General features: G+C 45.0%; 1 non-coding gene across 1 annotated transcript; it reads left to right on the plus strand.

Annotated features, from left to right (window-relative positions):
- Positions 1-3,697: 3,697 nt before the first annotated feature.
- Positions 3,698-3,770, plus strand: trnav-cac (transfer RNA valine (anticodon CAC)). The gene has a single exon. It is a non-coding gene; the product is annotated as a tRNA-Val (tRNA).
- The last annotated feature ends 14,090 nt before the right edge of the window (positions 3,771-17,860 follow it).

Consider the following 17,860-nt stretch of genomic DNA (forward strand, 5'->3'; position numbering starts at 1 on the left):
ACCTCCTGGGCACTGCCAGGTGCCTTTGAGCAAGGCACCGTACGCTCAGGCGCTGGTTCAGCTGGCAGCCCCCACTCACTGACATCTCTCCATGTATAGTGCATGTGTGTGTATTTCAGGCCTTTGTGTGAGTACTAACAAAAAACGTGTGTACACAGAGTGTGGTGCAGTAATTCCCCATTGGGGACTAATAAAAACAAATTATCTATCTTATATGTCCCAGTTTCTCCTCTGATAGTCCCCGTCTTCTCCCAAAGATATATGTCCCCGTTTTCTCTCCCTTATATGTCCCCGGTTTTCTCTGATTATGTCCCAGTCTTCTCCCTCTGATATGTCCCAGTCTATCCCTCTGATATGTCCCCATCTTTCTCCCACGGATCTGGTCCCAGTCTTCTCCCTCTGATTGTCCCCGTCTTTCCCTCTAATCTGTCCCCGTCTTTTCCCTCTGATCTGTCGCCATCTTCTCCCTATGATCTGTCCCCGTCTTCTGCCCGATCTGTCCTTGTCTTTTCCCTCTGATTTTCTTCTAAATCTTCGTGGGTTTTTCCCAAAATTTGGAAAGCCTTTTTTTTTTTACACGTCACTTTTCACATTTGCACAAGGAAACTCACATCTACAAAGATAAACGTGATAGATGTGATTCCACTGATGGTCTAGTGGCTGGATTCGGTGCCTATCACCGCCGAGTTATTCTGTTCTCCCAACAAGAAATAAGGACGAATAAAAGGATCGGTCTCTGTCTTCATGATGTTGGGTTGGTCCTCTGTGGTCTTGATCTGTCACCGTCGTCTCCAGCAGGATCTGTCCTTGTCTTCCCACGGATCTGTCCCCGTATTTTCCCACGGATCTGTCCCCGTCTTCTACCACAGATCTCTCCCGTTTCTCCCTCTTGATATGTCCCTGTCTTCTCCCACAGATCTGTCCCGTTTTTCCCCCTATATGTCCCGATATGTCCCTGTATTCTTGCCACAGATCTGACCTGTTTCTCCCCTTATGTCCTTTTCCCTATGATATGCCCCGTCTTTTCCCTCTGATCTGTCCCGTCTTCTCCCTCTGATCTGTCCCTGTCTTCTCCCACAGATCTGTCCCCGTCTTTCCGCGGATCTGTCCAGTCTTCTCCTCGGATCTGTCCCCGTCTTCTCCCACAGATCTGTCCCCGTTTTCCCCACAGATCTGTCCCCGTCTTCTCCCTCTGATTTTCCTTCTTAAATCTTCGTGGGTTTTTCCCAACATTTTTAAAGCCTTTATTTTTTACACGTCACTTTTCACATTTCACAAGGAAAACTACACACAAAGATGATTGGATTGATGTGATTCCTGATGGTCTAGTGGCTAGGATTCGGCGCTCACCGCCGCGGCCTGGTTCAATTCTCGGTCAGGAATGGTCAGGGACTTGACGATACAGGCGTAACACTTGAAAGAGTAAGTTCCTGGACTGGTTTTGGTTGATTTAGATTGTCGATTCTTCCTCATTAGTTTAACGCTGGAACCCAACAACACTTTTAAACAGTATAGTTTCCTTTAATCAGACTCCGCTGAAACTGGTCACGGATTTGGAAACCGGGCAGAAAACATGTTTGTTTTTATTTTTATTTTAACACTGAGTTATACAATTAAATGGTTCAGTCAAGTCATCAGTGAGCCAGACAACATTTGGCACTATGTCAGCAAGAAGAAAAGACATAGACAGAAAAATTAGTACAGGTTTCATTGTCTTCACTCATGCACAGTGTGTTTAAGGCGATGGACTAGAAATCCATTGGGTTATCCCGGCAAAGGTCCAAAAATCCTTCTTCGTCCAAAACAAAAGGCATCCCATAACGGGGGTAGCATAGCAATGACACCTCACATTATACCAAATCGCAGATGTGCCTTCATGAAACATTTTGTATATATATCTATGGTACTAGAAGCCACTGTCTCCACCAAATGCATCTCTGAGCATTATTTTCAGTCTCAATGCCCAGATGTGCTACAAGATTTGCAAGTGAACGTTGTATGGTCCAGCAGAAAGGCAACAGATGTGTTACTTTTTCGACTATGATTTATACCATAGAAGTGCAATCATTTGCCCAGGTTGATTTCCAGCCACCGTAAATGCATTAAAGGTTTGAAGCCATATTCACATTAACCTTACGTTTTTCCACAGTTTCTTCTTTTATTCAGAGATATTTCAATATCCTTGTGGGAGTCATCCCAAAAGGATTAATAAAGATGAGTCTAAGTCTATTCTCAGAAAACAGTCAAAAATCTGAAAAATTCAGGGGACGTAGCTCAGTGGTTAGAGCGCATGCTTTAATGTATGAGGACCTGGAATCTTCAGCAGGTATTTTGGTAAGGCAAGGCGGTTTTATTTGAATAGCACATTTCAGTAACAGGGCAATTCAAAGTGCTTTACACAAAATCAGTTAACAAAACAAAACAGATAAAACACAAGTCTAAACAGTTTAAAAATAAAAAAACATTAAGTAACAAAATTCATTCTATAAATTTGATACTACCTTCACACTAATTAGTCAATGTTAGTGCAACTTTCGTGATCACCGTCAGGTCACTACCCTTCACGACTCTATTTTAGAGACGTTACTTTTGTCTCCTTGGACTCATCGTCACACTAATTAAGCCATCTAGCGCGTGCCTTTGCGTCTACTTAGAAACCTTCTATGCACGTTTTTTTAGATGGTAGAGGTTTTAAAAGAGCTGCAAAAGATATACCTCCTGTGGTTAATCTGACTGGTAGGGTTATAGAACGTAGTGGTAGACTAAGACCTCCTGGGACACAAACTAAGAAGTATGCTCTCTCTTTATACCTCAGACTATCAGACAGCAACAACAAGCACTTATGGGTGTACGGTGGGTATGAGTGTGACCATCCCCTGACCGGGTATGAGTGTGGGCGCTGCGGTGCGTGTGAAAGCGCTGAATCCTAGCCACTAGACCATCAGGGAGAGCACATCTGTCACATTTATCTTTGTAGATGTGAGTTCTTTTTCACTTACTGGAATGCTCATATTGTTTCAGGCGAGGAATGGCGCCTGGCTAGAGCTTCAGATCCCGACTGCTTGGCACTGGACTTTAATCTGCCCAGTGGGCGCTTCAGATCACTGCCTGATGAAGTCAACAGAACCAACATCATCTGCAAAGAGCATAAGAGGAATTCTAAGGTGCCCAGACTTTCTTCCACTCCTGCTGCGCCTTGAGACGGTGTTCATGTCAGGAGTTGTGCTCTTTCCATGGCTTGACAATATTCCCATAAGGGGTTAGGGTTCTACTCCCATGCTGAACACAGCCTGAGCCAAGGCCCGCTTTCCCTCATGAACAGTCCAACGCATTTGCTGGGACTCCTCGAGGCTAAGCTGGTAGAAAAATCTCCCGTCGGGGAATCGAAAAACCACGAGCTACCACGTGACAGGCGGAGATACTGTCCATTATACTACGAGGAATGCGCAAGTTCTAATTTGGCACATCAATTGATAGGTGGCGCTATTCTAGCCTTTATGCCACAGTTAATACATGTAGATGTATTTAAGTTTACTACATATTTGCTCTCACTCAAATTCATGACAAAGAATCTGGAATGAATCCAGTTTAAAATCTCTTTGTGTCAAAAATTAACATGTCTAAAAGCATTTCAAACATTACAGTAAAATATGAATGGTGCATTTCCCAACAAACATGCAAAAGATAAAGTTCATGAGTTTCTGTAGTGTAATGGTTATCATGTTTGCCTCACACGCGAAAAGGTCCCTGTTCGACACAGGGCAGAAACACATTTCTGTGTTCATTTTTTTTAATTTAAAATCCTTCTTCTCACCTAACCAAAGCTCTTCATGTTCAGGCACCATCTTATCTTAAAGAGCTCATAGTACCTTATTACCCCACCAGAGCACTGCGCTCCCAGAATGCAGGGTCCTTGTGGTTCCTAGAGTCTCCAAAAGTAGAAGGGAGCCAGAGCGTTCAGCTATCAAGCTCCTCTACTGTGGAACCAGGTTCCAGTTTGGGGTTCAGGAGGCAGACACCATCTCCACATGTAAGAGTAGGCTTAAGACTTTCTTCTTTGATTAAGCATACATGTGCAGCTCAACCTCAAAAAGCCATAAAGCAAATACTTGAAAGATTGAGCTTACGCTCATAAAATATTGGACATGCACAGTCTCTGTGGCGCAATAGGTCAGCGCAGTCGGGTTATCCGAAAGGATGGTGGTTCAAGTCCACCAGGGACATTCGTTGCTTAAATAACCTGGAGTGAGCTAACTCTGTGATTATTGTTCTGCAGAAGACCATAGAGCAGCCCAAAGATAACCCAAGTGAACTTATGTCTATCAGAAGATGCAATCTGCAAACCATGTACATATTAATCTTTGCAGCCATGGTATGCAAGTCCCTTTATGTAATACAAGCAAATACATAAGGCCCCACCCGACAGTTTTGTGATTCGTAGCGTGCAACTGTATGTCAATGATCAAGCTTGTTGCTGTGACCAAGAAACCACCAACAAAATGACTGATACATCATCAGTCAGCTATTGCACCCCCACTGCTGCTGTATGTGGACTATGGTTGCTGCGTTGGGTGAGGTCCAGCAAGCTGCAGACAAGGTTTGGAGAGTGGCCAGACCTCCACATACGGGATGGACATCTGGTACTTCATGCGAAGGCTGGCTGTCGAGTGTACCATGACGCTCATTCCTCTACCCCACCTTCATGAGCTGTCTCTCTGCCTGCACAATTTGAGTGGGATGCAGGAGAACCTCTCTCGTTGGTGGTGGGCCATGACTGATCGTGTGGTGGATGCAAAGATTAGTAAGAAGGAGCTGAGTCAGTACTGTCTCAGGAGACACGCGTTGAGGAGGCCACCAACAGCCTCATGAGTGGCAGGAACTGGGAGGGGCAAACAGGAAGACCTCATGGGGTTGCCACTGCTGGACCAGGTGCGCATGGAGCACATCTGGCGTGTGCAGCAACAACACGTCAAGTGCATCCAGGACCTGCCTGGGGTGGCAGCTTTATACAGAGATGGGTACCACCAAGAAGGGGGGTGTTGTCCTGACCAAGTATCGCTGTGCCAGAGGGTCCACGTCTCTGGAATCATTTCATTGCCACTGAAACAGGTTTGTTCTATCTAAGTAGTATGTGTTTCATGATTGTTTTTAATGTTAAATGGACATATTTTAAAGAATAATTTTAGAACTGTAATTTGCAATAAAAAACATGACCTTTCCCATTTTGACAAACTGTTTTGACTCAACTCGTTAGTTGATAAACTGACCAGACCTGCACGTCAAGCGCACTAAAAACAAACTCTGTGGTCTCCAAGAACAGTTCAGTCAGTGGGAAATGACGTTACAGTGGGTACGGAAAGTATTCAGACCCCTTTAAATTTTTCACTCTTTGTTTCATTGCAGCCTTTTTCCAAAAATCAAAAAAGTCATTTATTTCTCAGTAATGTACACTCAGCAACCATCTTGACAGAAAAAAACAGAAATTTAGAAATTTTTGCATATTTATTAAAAACAAAAACTGAAATATCACATGGTCATAAGTATCAGACCCTTTGTTCAGTATTTAGTAGAAGCACCCTTTGATCTAATACAGCCATGAGTCGTTTTGGGAAAGATGCAACAAGTTTTTCACATTTGGATTTGGGTATCCTCTGCCATTCCTCCTTGCAGATCACTCCCAGTTCTGTCAGGTGGATGGTAAAACGTTGGTGGACAGTCATTTTCAGGTCTCTCCAGAGATGCTCAATTGGGTTTAAGTCAGGGCTCTGGCTGGGCCATTCAAGAACAGCCACGGAGTTGTTGTGAAGCCACTCCTCGTATTTTAGCGGTGTGCTTAGGTCATGTCTTGTGGAAGGTAAAACCTTCGGCCCAGTCTGAGGTCCAGAGCACTCTGGAAAAGGTTTTCGTCCAGGATATCCCTGTACTGGCCGCATTCATCTTTCCCTCGATTGCAACCAGTCGTCCTGTCCCTGCAGCTGAAAAACACCCCCACAGCATGATGCTGCCACCACCATGCTTCACTGTTGAGACTGTATTGGACAGGTGATGAGCAGGTGCTGGTTTTCTCCACACATACCGCTTAGAATTAAGGCCAAAAAGTTCTATCTTGGTCTCATCAGACCAGAGGATTTATTTATCACCATCTTGGAGTCCTTCAGGTGTTTTTTAGCAAACTCCATGCGGGCTTTCATGTGTCTTGCACTGAGGAGAGGCTTCCGTCGGGCCACTCTGCCATAAAGCCCCGACTGGTGGATTGCTGCAGTGATGGTTGACTTACTACAACTTTCTCCCATCTCCCGACTGCATCTCTGGAGCTCAGCCACAGTGACCATTGGGTTCTTCTTTGCCTCTCTCACCAAGGGTCTTCTCCCCGATAGCTCAGTTTGGCCGGACGCCAGCTCTAGGAAGGGTTCTGGTCGTCCCAAACGTCTTCCATTGAGGATTATGGAGGCCACTGTGCTCTTAGGAACCTAAGTGCAGCAGAAATTTTTTGTAACCTTGACCAGATCTGTGCCTTGCCACAATTCTGTCTCTGAGCTCTTCAGGCAGTTCCTTTGACCTCATGATTGTCATTTGCTCTGACATGCACTGTGAGCTGTAAGGTTATATAGACAGGGTGTGGCTTTCCTAATCAAGTCCAATCAGTATAATCAAACACAGCTGGACTCCAATGAAGGTGTAGAACCATCTCAAGGATGATCAGAAGAAATAGACAGCACCTGAGTTACATATGAGGGTCACGGCAAAGGGTCTGAATACTTATGACCATGTGATATTTCAGGTTTTCTTTTTAATAAATTTGCAAAAATTTCTACATTTCTGTTTTTTTCTGTCCAAGATGGGGTGAGTGTACATTACTGAGAAATAAAATGAACTTTTTGATTTTTGGAAAATGGCTGCAATGAAACAAAGAGTGAAAAATTTAAAGGGGTCTGAATACTTTCCGTACCCACTGTAGATCAGACACAGACTTCTATAGTAGATTAGTGTTACGTTCCAGTGTCGCGGCTCCAAAACGTAACGTTAGTGGGACAGACGGACCCCTTGTTTCTTTGGGCTAGTTGTATTAGCTTTAGCCTGGCTGGTAGCAGCGCTTCTGCTGTTTCTTTAAGCTAATTATTTTAGCTAGCCTGGCTGGTAGCAGCTTTTCTGCAGTTTCTTTAAGCTAATATATTAGCTTTAGCCTGGCTGGTAGCGCCTTTCTGCTTGTTTCTTTAGGCTAAACTATATTAGCTTTAGCCTGGCTGGTAGCAGCTTTCTGCTTGTTTCTTTAAGCTAACTATTTTAGCTTTAGCCTGGCTGGTAGCGCCTTTCTGCTGTGTTTCTTTAAGCTAACTATATTAGCTTTAGCCTGACTGGTTGCAGCTTTCTGCGGTGGGAGATGGCCGGGAGACGTTGTGATTATGTTGCATTAATCAGGGGGTTTAGTTTGTATTTGAGGAGAACATAAAACCCCAACTACACACGGAGAGCCTCACTTCCCATACCAAACCCCGTCGGACTAACGTCACATACACACGTGCCCACATGGCTACCTGTCTTAAAGGGGAACGGTCGGATGGTAATAATCATGTAAAGGAGAAACGGTGAAAGGTTACTTTTCTATCAAGCAGCAAAAAAGTATTAACATCAACATCGTAACGTCCTGCAATGTGACTTTCGCGCATGCGCACATCGCGATGTCAATGTTAAAACACAAAATTGTTCAGCCCTAACTGACGATACTTCAGTAAGCTAGTTTGCCACTTTTATTGGGTAATGCCACATGTAAGTATATCTTAGTTATTTAGAATCCCAACATAGGTTATACTACGTACACAGTATAACAAACATTACGTGTTTCTTATTTCATCTTACATTTTGCTAGCCTGTTGTGTAGTTATATTGTTTTTACAAATATATTTGTTTAATATCTATGACTCATTACTATCTAAGTAATGGTCATTGTGTTTTCTCCAGTTTCACCCTTTGTACTCAAATAAACGTGTTACAAGGATCCGGTCGCCAGTGCTTGATGGTGGAAGGGTGTTTAGCTGCTGGTCAGATTGCACAGCGTTACTACGTGAAGGACAAGACATATTCATGGTAAGTATTTCCAGGTAATCTCTGCAACCTCTAATCTCTGCAACCTGTTATTCTAATATTACAATGTAATAAAATTGAAACAGGCAGTTTTGCATTTTCCACCACTGATCATGGTGTTTGACAGTAACTACCAGAAGCATTTCCAGGTAATCACTACACTCTGTCTTACTACGTCATAAAATAGAAAACAGGTAGTTTTGCATTTTCCACCACTGATTCATGGTTTTTATTTCAGAAACTACCGGAAGCTTTCCAGAATCACTACAACCTCTGTTTTTGTATTATTACCATGTAATTAAATCGAAAACAGGCAGTTTTGCATTTTGCACCACTGCCTTCTAAAATCTCTAACCATGCGCCATTTCTTGCCTAAAACAATATAACCAACAATATGTAAATTAAATTTGATGAGTAACTCCCTGATGGTCTAATGGCTAGGATTTGGCGCCCTCACCGCCGCGGCCGGGGTTCAATTCCCGGTCAGGGAATGGTCAGGACTTGACAGATACAGACAGATTTAAAAGAGTAAGTTTTTGGTTGATTTGTCAAATTCTTCTCATTAGTTTAACGTTTTAAAGAGGGACCATTCTTTAAAGCAGACCCTCGACAGAGGATGTGTCCTTTTGTCATCATTGATGGGTCATAAAAACATCATCTGCCTCCATCTCAATAACAATTCAAGCAGGTAACTAAACCCCTAAACCAAAATTTTTAACTGAAAAACCAATGTATGGGAGTGTCAAGTAATGTTATTGGGATTCAGGTCCAAATTTTGACATTTTAGTGCAATGCAAAGGTGCATAACAGATTTTTTTCTACATACCGGGAGCGATGCAAAGCAGGGGTGGCCGATAGTCAAGGAACAGCAAGAGACTTGGTATTTAAGACTAAAAATGACTATGTGACAGATGTGAATCTGTCATGTCCTGCCTTCTGAAGCTCTAGCCAGGCGCCACTCCGCCTAAAACAATATGAGTCATTCCAGTAAGTGAAAAGAAAAGAAAAATCACATCTACAAAGATAAATTTGAAAGCTGTGTGATCCCTGAGGTCTAGTGGCTAGGATTCGGCGCTCTCACGCCGAGGCCCGGGTTCAATTCCCGGTCAGGGAATGATCAGGACTTGAGAGACTCAGGTGTGATGTTTGAAAGAATAAGTTCCTGGACTTGATTTTGATTTGTCAATTCTTCCTCATTAGTTTAAATGAACTGACAACATCAGTTATATGACTTACAGTTCTCAAAGACGCACACGACCTCAGCTGATTATTCTCCAGACAGCTAGTCTCTTTTTCTTTTCTTCACTTTTGTCTCTGTCTGGCCTCATGTATTTGCTGTATTACATCACGTGACCTGCATACCAATGACCGTAAAGATTAATACGTACAGTACATGGTTTTCAGAACTGTACCTTCAGATAAAGGTAAGGCCACTGGGTTATCTTTGGGCTGCTCTATATTTACCTGCAGAATGATAAACCTAGAGTTAGCTTACTCCAGATTATTTAAGCAACAAACGTCCTGGGTGGACTTGAACCACCATCCTTTCGGTTAACAGCCGACTGCGCTGACCCATTGCGAACAAGGTGGGCCATGTGGGGCCTCTGAGCATCATTTATAGACCAAGTAATTATTCTCAAGTCAATCTTTTTATTGGAAAACACATACTTACATGACCATAGAATATTTTTAGTTTTCTCTTTTAAGTAATGCATATTAGTATCTCCATACTTCAGCCAACAATCTCATATATTACTGACACATTTCATCTCTCCTTTCATCTGTACAGGCTTAGCAATATACTTAAAATATAAAAGTAAAAGTAGCCTTATGAATGACAAAGCTACCTGGACCAGACAGATGTTACTAGAGAGCACACTGAGAAACTACAGTGGACATGGAGAAAAGACTCTTTATTCTTTATTCTTATATGCCATTGCCTACATTTTAAATGGCCGTCTGCCAATAGGCTAAAACATATATAAACATATAGCTATTTATATTGACAGAGACTGGGACTCCAGGTTAATAAGATTCTGACCGAGTAGCAAGATATGAATTCAAGTGTGATTTTGTGAGAAGTCTGTGTATGTTCTGTGGGAAAATAATACAATGACTGAGGTGGTGATGAACAGGGCACTCAGGAACGGCCACGTAAAAGCTGGCTTAAAGTATACTGAATTAACCAAAGACTAAATAAGAGTGTGTGTATGTGGACATATTATACATTATGCTTTGCAGCTGGGGTACAGCTAGGAGGGAGAGAACAGGAGGGCTATCTTAGTCAGATAAGCTACAGTGAGCACGAGAAGAGGAGATGGTGAGGCCAAGGACACTGAAGTTCGAGGACGGTCTGATAACTCAGAGAACAGGACGTACAAACTAAGAAGGGAGTGAACATAGCTGTCTTGTGAAGTAAATGATAACTGAAAATAATAGACAGGCAAGAAGGAAGAGGGAAGAGGCAGCAGGGAGTGTGCCCAGCAACAGTATAGCTGACCAATCAGGCCCCACAAGGGGAACCAATATAACCCTGAGCACGCTATTGTTAAAGTGCCTTTTTGGGGAACCTCTGTACTAGACAAGTTCCATCAGGTCCGTGCACGTAAAACTGCCCGGAAACGCATTTCATCTGTTGACCACAAGAATAAACGCTGTGTTAATTCATCATGGAGTCAGTTGTCAGTTTATAGAAGGATTTCTCCAACAAATTTGGTGACCCTGACGTGATAACGTAATTGGACAGGAGAATCCAACTGGACCTTGGCATTGTGTCCACGGTCCGGTTCAGCTCAGCCACCGGACTGACATCCCGCAGCCCGTGAAGGGGACCTGAGCGGCGATACTGCGATTGTTGTGATCACTGAGAGCTCTCAACAAAAAAGGTAAGCAGAAGCCTGTTTAAAATCAAAATTCTGTTATTGGCTGAAAACTAATTGATGTGATCACATTTCAACTGTCGTAAGTGTGTTTTAAGCGAAAAAAGGATTGAATGTGCTGTAATTAAAGGGATATAAACAGATGAAATGTTGGGGCATGTGATGTGATTAAAAGAGAGAAAAACAACTAGAGAGTTGTGAGAGAATTGTTGAATAATAGGGTGGCGGTAGGAGGGAAAAGGGACAAATAGTCAGAGGAAATACGTCCAGATGGGTGACGAGGTAGGAGACTGCTAAGGACAGATAGTTCAGATGAGTGATTGTGAATTGCCACCCTTGGTTCTGTGTGAACAACCTGAAAAAGAATTGCAGTTAACAGATTGTCATTGTAATATTACGAGTCCACCGCGAGTGTATTTGTGCAAAGGAGTGAGAGGTCACTTTTTAAGTTGTAAAGATTATAGAGATGTACATAAAAAGGCTCTAGATGGAGTCTTAATGAAAAAAGTTGTTTGTTGTTGCATGTGTGATTTTTGTTGTGGTTTGGCTTGTTGGATTTTTTCTCACTGCTTATTTGTTGTAAAATGACGACCCCTTATGGTAAAGTGTTAGTAGGGGCAGTGAAAAAGTATGGCAATAAAGGAGAGGAGAAAGTAGCAAAAGAGATTGTGAAAGAATGGGAGAGAGGAGGGAGATTGAGGGAGAAGGGGCGCGTCCCCGGAGAAAGTGAATGAAATAGTGAAGTATGAAAAAAGTAAGTGGAGTATGCGGAAAGGCAGGCAGAGGAGGAAAAGAAAAGAAAATGGTTAATTGACTAAACCAAAGCAGAAGGAGTATGAAGCGCAGAAAGAAGAGAAATATGGGTGGGGTTGAAAATGACAAATGCAATACAGAAACAATTGGGATTGACAAAACAAGATGACAAAAGTTCACAAAAACTGAGACAGAAGCTGAACAGAATAAAACGCTAGCGCAGAGAAAACCCCGCTGCCCACTGAGGCGCCCCCGCCAACAAACCCTTTTATCCAGACATAAGAAACCTAAGAATTTCCGCTCCACCGCCGCCGTATACAGGTCCAACGGCATCAAAACCCACAGTCCAAGCCCCAGTGGTAACTGCCCATTTACAGCCAAATGCATTACAAATAGACGTACCACAGGACCCATTGATACCGGCATTAGAGGGCCGCGTACAGGATTTAGAATGTTATCTAAATTAATGGTACAGTCAGCGTCAGGGGGAGCAGCAGCGGCTCCACCACAACCAGCGGCCACAGTCCCAGCCGGCCCAAGCAAAGCTAGTACCCATATTCAGCGTCTTTTTGCCAACAAAATCCAGAGCATTTTCACATGTCAGTAAAAGGACCCAGTCCACCTCACCATAGTACCCACAAGACTCAGGAAGTAAGGAAGATAGCGAACAGTCAGACAGCAGCAGGGAAAGTGAGCAAACAGACAGAAGCTCTAGCTCTATGGAAATGACTAAAAAACGACATAAACGCAGGCCCAGATCTAGATCACAAAGTCCTCAAGACGTTTTGTAGCAGGCACATTTAAAGGTAAATTTACCAACGAGGACCCTGACGAAGTTATGCTGCGAAGATCAACTAGAATAAGGGAAAGACTTAACAAAGAGTTCAGAGAGATAAAAGAGCAGCAAGAGCAGCTGCGTCGAACAGTGAATGAGCTCAGTGAGGAAGAGCAGACGCGCCACACACCAGAGGCGGGGCTACAATGCCCACTCCGCCCAGTAGAGGAGAGGAGGAGGACTGTTGATGTACACCCCTTACAGTTTGGTGACTTAGATGCTCTGTGTGCAAAATCCCTCCCTGACAGGAGGGGCTGAGCATTCCTCACAGCTTTCAATAGTCTTACAGCAGGAGTGCAGCTGTGTTTGGGAGATCTCAGAGCAGTATTGGGTAGAGTAATGGGAGCAGATGAAGCTAGTGCTGCCCTCACCAGAGGGGGAGCTGGACCCACTGTTCCCGCATCAGTGCCTGCATCAGCAGTAACCCCTGGCATTTGGGCTGAGCTGCACCGCATGTATCCCACAGTTGGGGATCATGCAGCTGGCATGATTTAAAAAGACTAAGTGAACGAAATTTTGATGCCTATGCAGATAGAGCAAAAAAGATTTGGCAGCGTGCTATGAGAGGAACAGTGGGACCAGTCCGCCGCCACAGTGGCGCTGTCCGCCATGGGGTACTAGGGGGATTACCCACAGCAGTTCAGACACAGTTAGGAGGAGTAGTAGGCCTGCAAACAATGACCGATGCAACATGGGGCGAGAATGTGCGTCATTTCCTGTCAAAACACCAAAAAGGAGCAGAGCAACAAGAAGATGAATTAAAAAGACTACAAACTCAATTGTTGAAGAAACACTGGAAGAATTAAACAAGCCCAAGCCCAGCAAAGCTAAACAATGACAGTCTCACAGAACCCCCAACAGTCAGAAGCCCCAGTGTTGGAAGCAGTCACTCAACTCTTACAGAGAGCACAAGCTTCCTGGCCACCACCCCCACAACCACCATGGCCAGCGAACACGAGCCAGCAAAATTGGCCCACAAGAGGAAGAGGGCGAGGTTTTCAGAGAGGAGGAGGAATGACTAGGTCCAGGCCTGGAGGAAGGACCTCTCAGCCCTACTTCCTTTGCTACAACTGTGGTCAGCAAGGCCACTATGCAAGAGAATGCCAAGAGCCCCCACCACAGCCCCCTAGAGGGCCAGGGAGAAATCCCTCACCCCAACCATACCCCGGTGAGCCATGGCCACTGTCCCCCGCTAATCAGGCCCTACAACAGCAATGGTATGACCAACAGGGTCCACAATGAAGGTGTCCTCCCACTGATTTTCATTTTGGTCTGACCACAGAACCCCTCATTACCCTCACTATTCAAGGTAAACCACATGTAATGCTGGCAGACACAGGAGCAACGTTCTCCTGTCTAAATTCCACCTACTTCCCTCCTCAGCTCAAACTCAGTCAGTTATGGGAGTCAGTGGGACCCCTATCTTACAGCACTTCACACAGCCATTGTTAACCGAATTTAACTCACAAACACACACACATTCTTTTTTGCTTTCCCCTGCATGCCCAGTAAATTTATTAGGAAGAGATCTTATGTGTAAATTGAATCTGTGCATATGGATGAATGTGGATGGCATTCATGTCACTCCTGTTCCTCCAGTATCCACTCCTGATTCCCCAGTCACCATTCTCTCCCTCACACCAACCCCAGTGTCAGAACTACACCAATATGTATATGGTTACGCCTGCTTCCCACAGGCCCTGACACACCCTCCATTCAACATGCATTCAACATCCTGAAACCAGCCATATACAGACTGCACCCCTACATGTCCCCACTCCCACAAGTACACTGTACTCTACATGTAGCTGACGACCTGGACACCCCATATCAAGATGACTGGGAGACAAACATGCAAGGACAGCACCCACTTCTCTTATGCAGAGGCATATATTGTGGTAAAGAAGGGGTGGCTGCTTCTGTGGTCTTAACGCACTCCTCTGAAGACTGGTACACACTCTGGGAATCTTCTTCCCCGCATGTCACACTCGCAGTAGGATTTGGCCAGCAGGCCAGATCCTGGGCCCTATGATAAAACGTGCACTAACATTAAAATGGCTCCCCACCTCCACACCTGGCCTTCTAAAAGCTGACACTGACGCTGAAGACATGTGGTGCTTTAAAGGGCCTCACACAACAGAGAAAACATTGCCTGAAGTTCTCCCACTCCCCAGAGAACATGGACTCCCTGCACTGACCATCCCAGCGCAGCTACCGCCCTACTAACTCTTCCCCAGCATCTGTTCACCACCGGCCCATATGACACTGGACTCTTAGAAACACATCCTGTGACTGTTACAATCAGACCGCAGCACCACACAGTCATTCACAGACCACAGTATAGACTCACCCCTGACCAGGTCCAAGGCATAGCTCCAACCATTCAGGGACTCTAGAAGCTGGTGTCATATATCCCACTCGTTCTCCCTGGAACACTCCCATTTTACCTGTCCCCAAAGCTGGAGAAAAGGATGGCGCATGGTGCAGGACTTCAGACCCATTAATGACATTACTGTCCCAGCTGTGCATCCTGTCCCAGACCCACATGTCTCTTTGACATCACTTAACCCCTCCTTCACCCACTTCACAGTGGTTGACCTGGCCAATGCTTTCTTCTCTGTGCCCCTACACCAAGACTCACAGGAGTACTTTGCATTCACTTTCAATGGTCAACAATACACGTATTCCAGATTGCCACAGGGATACAGAGACTCACCTGGACTGTTCAACAGGATCCTCAAATCTCATCTTCTGCAGCTGCAACTCCCCACAACTGTGGTCCTCATACAGTATGTGGACGACCTTCTGCTGGCTGCTACAGATCCCCTCACCTGTGTGGAACAGACAATGGCACTGCTGACATTCCTAGCCTCAAAAGGCTACAAGGTCAAAAGGGACAAAGTACAAGTTGCTAGGAGACAAGTCCTCTTTCTGGGCAGACAAATTTCATCAGCAGGCCTTGGGGTGTCTCCCAGCCATAGACAGGCTATTCTGCATCACCCGCTTCCCCTCACAGTTGCAGACATGCTGTCTTTTCTGGGCCTCACAGGATACAGCCGCTCACATATCCCTGACTATACCAACAGAACTACATCGCTCAGGGAACTGGTGGCTGCTGCTGGTCATCGCTGTCTCACCGCCCCCCTCCTATGGACAACAGAGGCCGAGGCCGCCTTCTCTGACCTCAAAGTGCCCTAGCAAGGGCAGAGACACTCACCTCCCCAGACTACTCACTCCCATTTCATATGGATGTTTCTGAAAACAATGGCTTTCTCAATGCCATTTTATTTCAGAAAAAAGGGGGAGACAGACATGTACTGATGTACCACTCATCAAGGCTGGATACAGTGGAAAAAGGACAGACAACCTGTGCCCGCTATGTAGCGGCGCTGGCAAAATCCATTGACAAAACAGCACATATTGTAATGTGCCATCCAATAACAATCCACACCACACATGGTGTCACAGCTTTTTTGGCCAGCATGGAATTTGCATACAGTGCCACAAGGAGAACAAAACTGCAGACTGCCTGTACCCAACCGCACATCACCTACTCATCAGAAGGAATAAACATGGCCAACAGTATGAGTAGACAGGGAGTGCCACATGTTTGCGAGGAAGAAGCAGCCCAAGAAAGCAGAATAAGGTCAGATCTGGAAAACGTACCAGACATGTCGGCTGACATGTGGCTCTACACAGACGGATGTTGCTACAAAACAAAGGATGGGACTAACAAAGCATCATATGCAGTAGTCCAACAACACCCAGATGGAACACATCAGACATTGGAAGCAGGAATAATAAACCAACCAGCGTCAGCACAGAAGCAGAAATAAAAGCTCTGATCGCAGCCCTTCTGCTAGCCAAAGGAAGAACAGTGAACATTTTTACAGACTCTGCTTATGCTCATGGAACAGCACACTTGGACGCGATCATGTGGAAAAGGCGAGGATACGTCACCTCTGCAGGAATGCCCATAAACATCAGAAGGAGATAATGGAGCTAGTGGAGGCTATTGCCGCTCCACTAAAGGTGTCCATAATGAAATGCAAAGGACATGACGCAGGGCAAGGAAGAGTAAGTGCAGGAAACGAGGCAGCAGATTCTGCAGCCAAAAGAGCGGGAGGATACTCCCCAAAACAGATGGTACTATCGAAAGAGATAGAATCACAACCAATGGCACTGGAGCCTAAAGACATTCTAGAAATGCAGAAAAAGGCAGGAGCCTATGAATGGAATCAGTGGCAGCGGAGCGGCGCCACAAAAGACAAAGATGGGATATGGAGGTCTCATCAAGGAAAGATAGCAGCATCAGCCGAGATGTGCAGAATGTTGCTACCTGAGGCACACAGACCAACACATGAAGGAAGAAAACAGACTCTCCTGAATCTGTCTGAGCTGTGGTGGCACCCCAATTTGAGGGACATGGTGACACATTTTTGTCAGGAATGCAGGGTGTGTGGAGAGCATAATGTTCAGAAACCATACACCACACTAAAAGGAGCGTACCCAGTCCCCACAGCTTGTTTTCAAGATATCAGTATAGATTATACTGATATGGGCGCAGAAAATGTGGTAGGGGGAAAAAGGTATCTTCTGGTGATGGTAGACAGGTTCTCTAGGTGGGTAGAAGCCATTCCCACCAGAAAAGAGGACGCACAAAAACAGTGGTGAAATGGCTCAAAACTGAACTCATCCCGAGGTATGGGGTCCCCAGGCAAATAAGGTCAGATAATGGCACACATTTTAACAACAAACTACTAAGAGAAGTAGAACAGGCCCTGGGAATCACTCATGCCTTCGGATCAGTTTATCATCCACAGTCACAGGGAATGGTGGAAAGAGCAAACCAGACATTGAAGGCTAAGATAGCCAAGGCATGTGCAGGAAGCAAGTTAACATGGGTAGAAGCGCTCCCATTGGCCCTCATGGCTATGAGGTCCTCAGAAGGACGAGAAACACATTTGACCCCACACGAAATAATGACAGGGAGAAAAATGCCAGGACCTCCACTAGATGGAGGCCACATGCCAATGTTAGATGTTCAGCAAATAGAAATGACAGACTATATGAAAAAGCTAACATCTCTGGTTTCAGCCCTTTCTACGCAGATCCAGTTGGCGAACAGGAAACCGCAGGAGGAAGCAACACTACCTGTCAAGGTAGGCGACTGGGTCAGGGTCAAAGTTCACAAGAGGAAGTGGACTGACCCCAGGTGGTCCGGGCCGTATGAAGTGAGGGAGGTTACTTCACACTCGGTCCAGGTTAAAGGTAAAAAAGGAGCACCTTGGCACCACCTGACACATTGTGC

Source organism: Etheostoma spectabile, unplaced genomic scaffold (genome assembly GCF_008692095.1).
Source record: "Etheostoma spectabile isolate EspeVRDwgs_2016 unplaced genomic scaffold, UIUC_Espe_1.0 scaffold00001853, whole genome shotgun sequence".
Lineage (NCBI taxonomy): Eukaryota > Metazoa > Chordata > Actinopteri > Perciformes > Percidae > Etheostoma > Etheostoma spectabile.